At 49.0% G+C, this 7,821-nt stretch overlaps 1 long non-coding RNA gene across 1 annotated transcript; it reads right to left on the reverse strand.

Moving 5' to 3' along the window:
* Positions 1-5,215: 5,215 nt before the first annotated feature.
* On the reverse strand, positions 5,216-6,081 carry LOC127915662 (uncharacterized). The gene is made up of 3 exons (XR_008091540.1): positions 6,048-6,081; positions 5,502-6,005; positions 5,216-5,333 (listed from the first exon to the last, which is right to left on the reverse strand). It is a non-coding gene; the product is annotated as an uncharacterized LOC127915662 (long non-coding RNA).
* Between the last annotated feature and the right edge of the window lie 1,740 nt (positions 6,082-7,821).

Genomic DNA, 7,821 nt, shown 5'->3' on the forward strand with positions numbered 1-7,821 from the left:
CTGGTCTCTGGATGACTGAGTCTCTGGACAGGTCTGTATGATCTTCTGGTTGATCTTTCTCTCTGGATGACAGGTCTGGATGATCTCTCTGAATGATGGTCTCTTTACAGATGGACTCTGAATGAGGAAGGATGACAGGTCTGATGACTCTCTGGATGACAGGTCTGGATGATAGCTCTGAATGACAGGTCTGGATGATAGCTCTGGATGACAGGTCTGGCTGATAGCTCTGATGACTCTCCTCTGGATGATCTCTGAATGACAGGTCTGGATGATGGTCTGGATGATATCTGAATCTCTGGAAGAGACAAATCTGATCTGACTAGTCTGTGGCTCTCCTCTCTGGATGACTCTGGATGATCTCTGGATGACAGATCTGGCTCTGAATGACTCTCTCTGGATGATAGCTCTGGTGATCTCTCTGGCTGATAGCTCTGGTTGACTCTGGAAGATAGAAGAGGAAGGAGGTCTCTGAGAGCTCTGTCTTTTTCTGATGACTGGTCTGGATGAAGGGTCTGAATCCCTCTCTGGCTCTCCTAGCTCTGAATGAAGGCTGGATGACACTCACTCTGGTTGTCCTCTCTCTCTCTCTCTGGTTCTCCTCTCTCTGGATGAGGCTGGCTGAGAGGAGGGAGGGTATGGCTCTGGTCTCTCTGGGTCTTCTGATAGGTCTCTCTCTGGCTCTCCTCTGGAGAAGAGGGGAGGCTGGGGGTCTCTGGAGAGGAGGCTGGGGGTCTCTCTCTCTCTCTCTCTGGGGAGGAGAGAGGAGGCTCTCTCTCTCTGGATCTCCTCTCTCTCTCTCTGGCTGACAGGTCTCTCTCTCTCTCTGGAGATCCTCTCTCTCTCTCTGGAAGAGGGATCCTCTCTGAATGGGGTCTGGATGGCTCTCTCTCTGGGCTCTCTGGATCTCTGGCTCTGGTCTCTCTCTCTCTGGCTCTCCAGGGGATCTCTGGCTTTCCTCTCTCTCTGGGTCTCCTCTCTCTCTGGCTCTCCTGGAGAGAGAGGAGGCTCTCCTCTGGCTCTCCTCTCTCTCTGGCTCTGGGGGTGGAGAGAGAGGGCTCTCTGGGGTCTCTCTTTGGGAGGCTGGGGGTGGAGAGAGAGGGAGGCTCTCTGGCTCTCTTTCTCTTTGGAGAGAGGGGGAGGCTCTCTGGCTCTCCCCTCTCTCTCTCTCTGGTTCTCCTGGAGAGAGAGGAGGCTGGGGTGGGGAGAGAGGGAGGCTCTGGGGAGAGAGGGGAGGCTCCTCTCTCTCTCTAGAGGGAGGCTCTGGGGAGAGAGAGGGAGGCTGGCTCTCCTCTGGGGTGGAGAGAGGCTCTCTCTCTCTGGGGATGGATGAGAGGGAGGCTCTCTCTGGGGAGAGGCTCTCTCTCTGGGGAGAGAGAAGGCAGGGGGTCTGGGGAGAGAGAGGAATGGGGGGGGTGGGGAGAGAGAAGGACTCTGGGGGGAGAGGAGGCTTTCCTCTCTCTCTCTGGGGAGGGGGTCTCTCTCTCCTCTGGCTCTCCTCTCCCTCTCTGGGGAGAGAGAGGGCTCTCCTCTCTCTCTCTCTGGCTCTCCTCTCTCTCTCTCTCTCTCCTTGGGTCCTCTCTCAGAGAGGGAGGCTCTCTCTCTGGGGAGAGAGGGGTTCTCTCTCTCTCTCTGGCTCTCTCTCTCTCTCTCTCTGGCTCTCCCCTCTCTCTGGGTCTTCTCTCTCTGGGTCTTCTCTCTCTCTCTGGCTCTCCTCTCTCTCTGGCTCTCCTCTCTCTCTCTGGCTCTCCTGGGAGGGGAGGCAGGGGGTGGAGAGAGAGGGGAGGCTCTCTGGCTCTCCCTGGAACTCTGGCTCAGCCTCTCTCTCTGGCTCTCCTCTCTCTCTGGAGACTCTCTCTGGAACTCACAGGTCTGGATCTCTCTCTGGCTGTCCTCTCTCTTCTAGCTCTCTGGCTTTGTCTGTCTATCTCTGGTCCAGGTCTCTTTCTCTCTGGCTCTCCTGAATCTTTCTCTCTGTGTCTCTCTCTCTGGCTCTCCCTCTCTGAAAGTGAATGGCTCTCCTCTCTGGCTCTCCACCTAGCTATCTGGAGAGAAACTGACTATGACTGGTCCCTCTAGCTCTCTCTCTGAATGTGCCTGATCTGGTTCACCTAGCTATCTGGAGGTGAATGTACTGAGGTCCAGCTAGCCCTCTGGATGAATGTACTGACTATGACTGGTCCACCTAGCTATCTGGAGATGAATGTACTGACTATGACTGTCCACTCTATCTATCTGGAGGTGAATGTATCTTTCTATGACTGGTCCACCTAGCTATCTGGAGGCTCTCCTGTACTCTATCTCTCTGGCCCCCTAGCTCTGGAGATAATGTACTACATCTGGTCCACCTAGATGGGGTGGCTCTTCAGTTGGTCTTATTTGGTGTGTGAAGATGTGTACTGTATGTGTGTGGTGTGTGCTGTCTGTGTGTGAATGTGTGTGTGGTCCACCTAGAATCTGGAGATGAATGTAGAATGGAAATGGTGAGCTGGACCATCTGGAGATGAATGTACTATATGTCCTACCTCCTCTCCATTCAGAGATGAGGCAGCACTACTGCTGTTGACTGGTCCTGTGTTGTGGTTATGCTGTTTTTTCAGGAGACTACTGGTCCACCTGCTGATCCTCAGGCCTGACAGGTCATGAAGTAGATAGCTGCACACACTGAATGTGGGGGGAGAGGTAAGAAGAGGAGAGGAGAGTAGACAAGTCTGACAGGTCTGGATGACAGGTCTGACTGATCTGGATGACAGGTCTGACAGGTCTGGATGACAGGTCTGGATGACTGGTCTGGATGACTGGTCTGACAGATCTGGATGACAGGTCTGGATGACAGCTCTGGATGATAGCTCTGACATGAACTGGATGACAGGTCTGAAGATGAAGCTCTGAATGACAGGTCTGGATGACAAATCTGAAGATGACTATGTCTGTATGACAGGTCTGTATGACAGGTCTGAGATGAATGTGACATGTCTGGTGACCTAGGTCTGGATGATAGCTCTGAATGACAGGTCTGGATGATAGCTCTGAATGACAGGTCTGGATGACAGGTCTGGATGATAGCTCTGAATGACAGGTCTGGATGATAGCTCTGGATGACAGGTCTGGATGATAGCTCTGAATGACAGGTCTGGATGATAGCTCTGAATGACAGGTCTGGATGACTGGTCTGGACCTAGCTCTGAATGAAGGTCTGGATGACAAATCTGAATGACTAGTCTGTGTGACAGGTTGGTATGACAGGTCTGGTGATAGCTCTGGATGACAGGTCTGGATGATAGCTCTGAATGACAGGTCTGGATGATAGCTCTGAATGACAGGTCTGATGATAGCTCTGGTGACAGGTCTGGATGATAGCTCTGAATGACAGGTCTGGATGATAGCTCTGAAGATGACAGGTCTGGATGACAGGTCTGGATGATAGCTCTGAATGATGAGCTCTGAATGATAGCTCTGAATGACCTAGCTCTGAATGACAGGTCTGATTGACTGGTCTGGATGACAGGTCTGGAGATGAATGTCTGGATGATAGCTCTGGTGACAGGTCTGGATGATAGCTCTGAATGACTGGTCTGGCTATCTGGAGGTCTGTACTGATAGGACTGGATGAGAGGTAGAGAAGAGGAAAGGAGGGGTAGAGGGGAGACTAGAGATCTGAAGATGAGATGGAGGAGGAGAGGAGAGGCTATCTGGAGGAAATGAGATATATTCACCCAGTCCCTGAGGGAGAGGAGAGATGAGGAGAGGAGAGAGAGATCATGGAGCATGTTGATGATGAGACTGGTCCATTCATTATTTATTTCTGGATGTTAGCTACTGGATGGATGGAGGGATGGGTATGCATCAGGGTGACCTAAAGGATTACAAAATAGGAGATGAATGTACTGGAAAAGGCCTAGGACTGGTTAACTAGATCATGGCCTGGTTAGGGACAGAAAATACTGAAACCCCGACTGGTCCACTGATGGGGAGATGAGGGGAGGCTGACTATGACTGGTCCACCTAGGCTGGGGGTGGGCTGGATGAATGTACTGACTATGACTGGTCCAGGCTGGGGGTCTGAGAGATGAATGTACTGACTGGGGGTGGTCCACCTAGCTATCTGGAGATGAATGTACTGACTATGAGGGGTCCACCTAGCTATCTGGAGATGAATGTACTGGGGGTGGAGAGGTCCACCTAGCTATCTGGAGAGAATGTACTGACTATGACTGAGGGGGAGATGAATGTACTGGGGTTGAGAGGTCCAGAGCTATCTGTAGAGAATGTACTGACTAGGACTGGAGACCTAGCTATCTGGGGGTGGAGACTGAGAGGGAGGCAGGGGTGGAGAGAGACTGGTCCACCTAGGCTGGGGATGAATGAGAGAGAGGTCCAGCCTAGGGGTCTGGAGAGAGAATGACTGAAGGGGTGGGGAGACCTAGCTATCTGGGGAGAATGAGGAGGCAGGGGTGGTCCAGAGAGGCTATCTGGGGAGAATGAGGAGGCTAGGGGGTGGGGAGAGAGAGCTATCTGGGGAGAGAAGGTACTGGGGAGAGACTGGTCCAGGCTAGGGGGGAGGGGAGATGAATGTAGGCTGGGGAGATGACTGGAGGCTAGGGGGTCTGGAGAGAGAGGAGGCAGGGGTGGGGAGATGACTGGTCCACCTAGTATCTGAAGATGAATGTACTGGGTGGGGAGACTGGGGAGGCAGGGGGTCTGGAGATGAATGTACTGAGGCAGGGGGTGGGGAGAGAGAGGAGGCAGGGGTGGGGAGAGAGAGGGGCAGGGGGTCCAGAGAGGGAGGCAGAGGGAATGTCTGCAGGGGAGAGTCTGCAGGGCTTGGCCCTCCCACCTCTCCCGCTCAGCCCAGTCGAAGCTCTTCTATTTCTTAGGAACAAAATGGTGGAACCAGCTTCCCCTGAAGCCAGGACAGCAGAGTCCCTGCCCATCTTCTTCAGAGAGTATCTTAAATACCCCCTTGCCTTTCGTAAACTAACAATCACACAGCCCCCTCTCTCTATCTCTGACTTTGCTGATAACTACATTATTGAGAAAAAGTGTCCTGACTATGACTGGTCCACCTAGCTATCTGGAGATGAATGTACTGACTATGACTGGTCCACCTAGCTATCTGAAGATGAATGTACTGGTCCACCTAGCTATCTGACTGTACTGACTATGACTGGTCCACCTAGCTATCTAGATCTGTAAGACTGGTCCACCTAGCTATCTGGAGATGAATGTACTGACTATGACTGGTCCACCTAGCTATCTGGAGATGAATGTACTGACTATGACTGGTCCACCTAGCTATCTGAAGATGAATGTACTGACTATGACTGGTCCACCTAGCTATCTGAAGATGAATGTCCTGACTATGACTGGTCCACCTAGCTATCTGGAGATGAATGTCCTGACTATGACTGGTCCACCTAGCTATCTGGAGATGAATGTACTGACTATGACTGGTCCACCTAGCTATCTGAAGATGAATGTCCTGACTATGACTGGTCCACCTAGCTATCTGAAGATGAATGTACTGACTATGACTGGTCCACCTAGCTATCTGGAGATGAATGTACTGACTATGACTGGTCCACCTAGCTATCTGAAGATGAATGTACTGACTATGACTGGTCCACCTAGCTATCTGAAGATGAATGTACTGACTATGACTGGTCCACCTAGCTATCTGGAGATGAATGTACTGACTATGACTGGTCCACCTAGCTATCTGAAGATGAATGTACTGACTATGACTGGTCCACCTAGCTATCTGAAGATGAATGTACTGACTATGACTGGTCCACCTAGCTATCTGGAGATGAATGTACTGACTATGACTGGTCCACCTAGCTATCTGAAGATGAATGTACTGACTATGACTGGTCCACCTAGCTATCTGGAGATGAATGTACTGACTATGACTGGTCCACCTAGCTATCTGGAGATGAATGTACTGACTATGACTGGTCCACCTAGCTATCTGGAGATGAATGTACTGACTATGACTGGTCCACCTAGCTATCTGAAGATGAATGTACTGACTATGACTGGTCCACCTAGCTATCTGGAGATGAATGTACTGACTATGACTGGTCCACCTAGCTATCTGAAGATGAATGTACTGACTATGACTGGTCCACCTAGCTATCTGAAGATGAATGTACTGACTATGACTGGTCCAGTAGGACTATCTGAAGATGAATGTTTGACTAGGTGGATCAAGTTTCAGTAGTACCCACTACCTCTAATCAATGTTTCAGTAGTACCCACTACCTCTAATCAATGTTTCAGTAGTACCCACTACCTCTAATCAATGTTTCAGTAGTACCCACTACCTCTAATCAATATTTCAGTAGTACCCACTACCTCTAATCAATGTTTCAGTAGTACCCACTACCTCTAATCAATATTTCAGTAGTACCCACTACCTCTAATCAATGTTTCAGTAGGACCTACTACCTCTAATCAATGTTTCAGTGTTTCAGTTTCAGTACCCACTAATCAATGTTTCAGTAGTACTAAATCAATGTTTCAGTAGGACTACTACCTCTAATCAATGTTTCAGTAGTACCCACTACCTCTAATCAATGTTTCAGTAGTACCCACTACCTCTTATCAATGTTTCAGTAGTACCCACTACCTCTAATCAATGTTTCAGTAGTACCCACTACCTCTAATCAATGTTTCAGTAGTACCCACTACCTCTAATCAATGTTTCAGTAGGACCACTACCTCTAATCAATGTTTCAGTAGTACCCACTACCTCTAATCAATCAATGTTTCAATGTAGTACCCACTACCTCTAATCAATGTTTCAATCAATGTTTCAGTAGTACCCACTACCTCTAATCAATGTTTCAATAGACCCACTACCTCTAATCAATGTTTCAGTAGTACCCACTACCTCTAATCAATGTTTCAGTAGTACCCACTACCTCTTATCAATGTTTCAGTAGACCTACTACCTCTAATCAATGTTTCAGTAGGACTACTACCTCTAATCAATGTTTCAGTAGTACCACTACCTCTAATCAATGTTTCAGTAGTACCCACTACCTCTAATCAATGTTTCAGTAGTACCACTACCTCTAATCAATGTTTCAGTAGTACCCACTACCTCTAATCAATGTTTCAGTAGTACCCACTACCTCTAATCAATGTTTCAGTAGTACCCACTACCTCTAATCAATGTTTCAGTAGTACCTACTACCTCTAATCAATGTTTCAGTAGTACCCACTACCTCTAATCAATGTTTCAGTAGTACCCACTACCTCTAATCAATGTTTCAGTAGGACTACTACCTCTAATCAATGTTTCAGTAGTACCCACTACCTCTAATCAATGTTTCAGTAGTACCCACTACCTCTTATCAATGTTTCAGTAGGACCACTCCCTCTAATCAACGTGGGACATTGTATCAGTCATAAGAGCATGACACCTGGAAGGTTGAGGTGCTCAGTGTAGATGTATTTACAGGGCTTGGTCATATTGTACAAAATATACAAGTACCAAATATCCTCAGGACAGGCTCAGCCTGACACAGTGTGAAGTCTGCACAGTCTGCCCTTGAGAAACCAATGGAATCTGTCTACACCTGACACAGTGTGAAGACTGCACAGTCTTCCCTTGAGAAACCAATGGAATCTATCTACACCTGACAGTGTGTGAAGACTGCACAGTCTGCCCTTGAGAAACCAATGGAATCTGTCTACACCTGACACAGTGTGAAGACTGCACAGTCTGCCCTTGAGAAACCAATGGAATCTGTCTACACCTGACACAGTGTGAAGACTGCACAGTCTGCCCTTGAGAAACCAATGGAATCTATC

Source organism: Oncorhynchus keta, chromosome 35, assembly GCF_023373465.1.
Source record: "Oncorhynchus keta strain PuntledgeMale-10-30-2019 chromosome 35, Oket_V2, whole genome shotgun sequence".
Classification (NCBI taxonomy): Eukaryota; Metazoa; Chordata; class Actinopteri; order Salmoniformes; family Salmonidae; genus Oncorhynchus; species Oncorhynchus keta.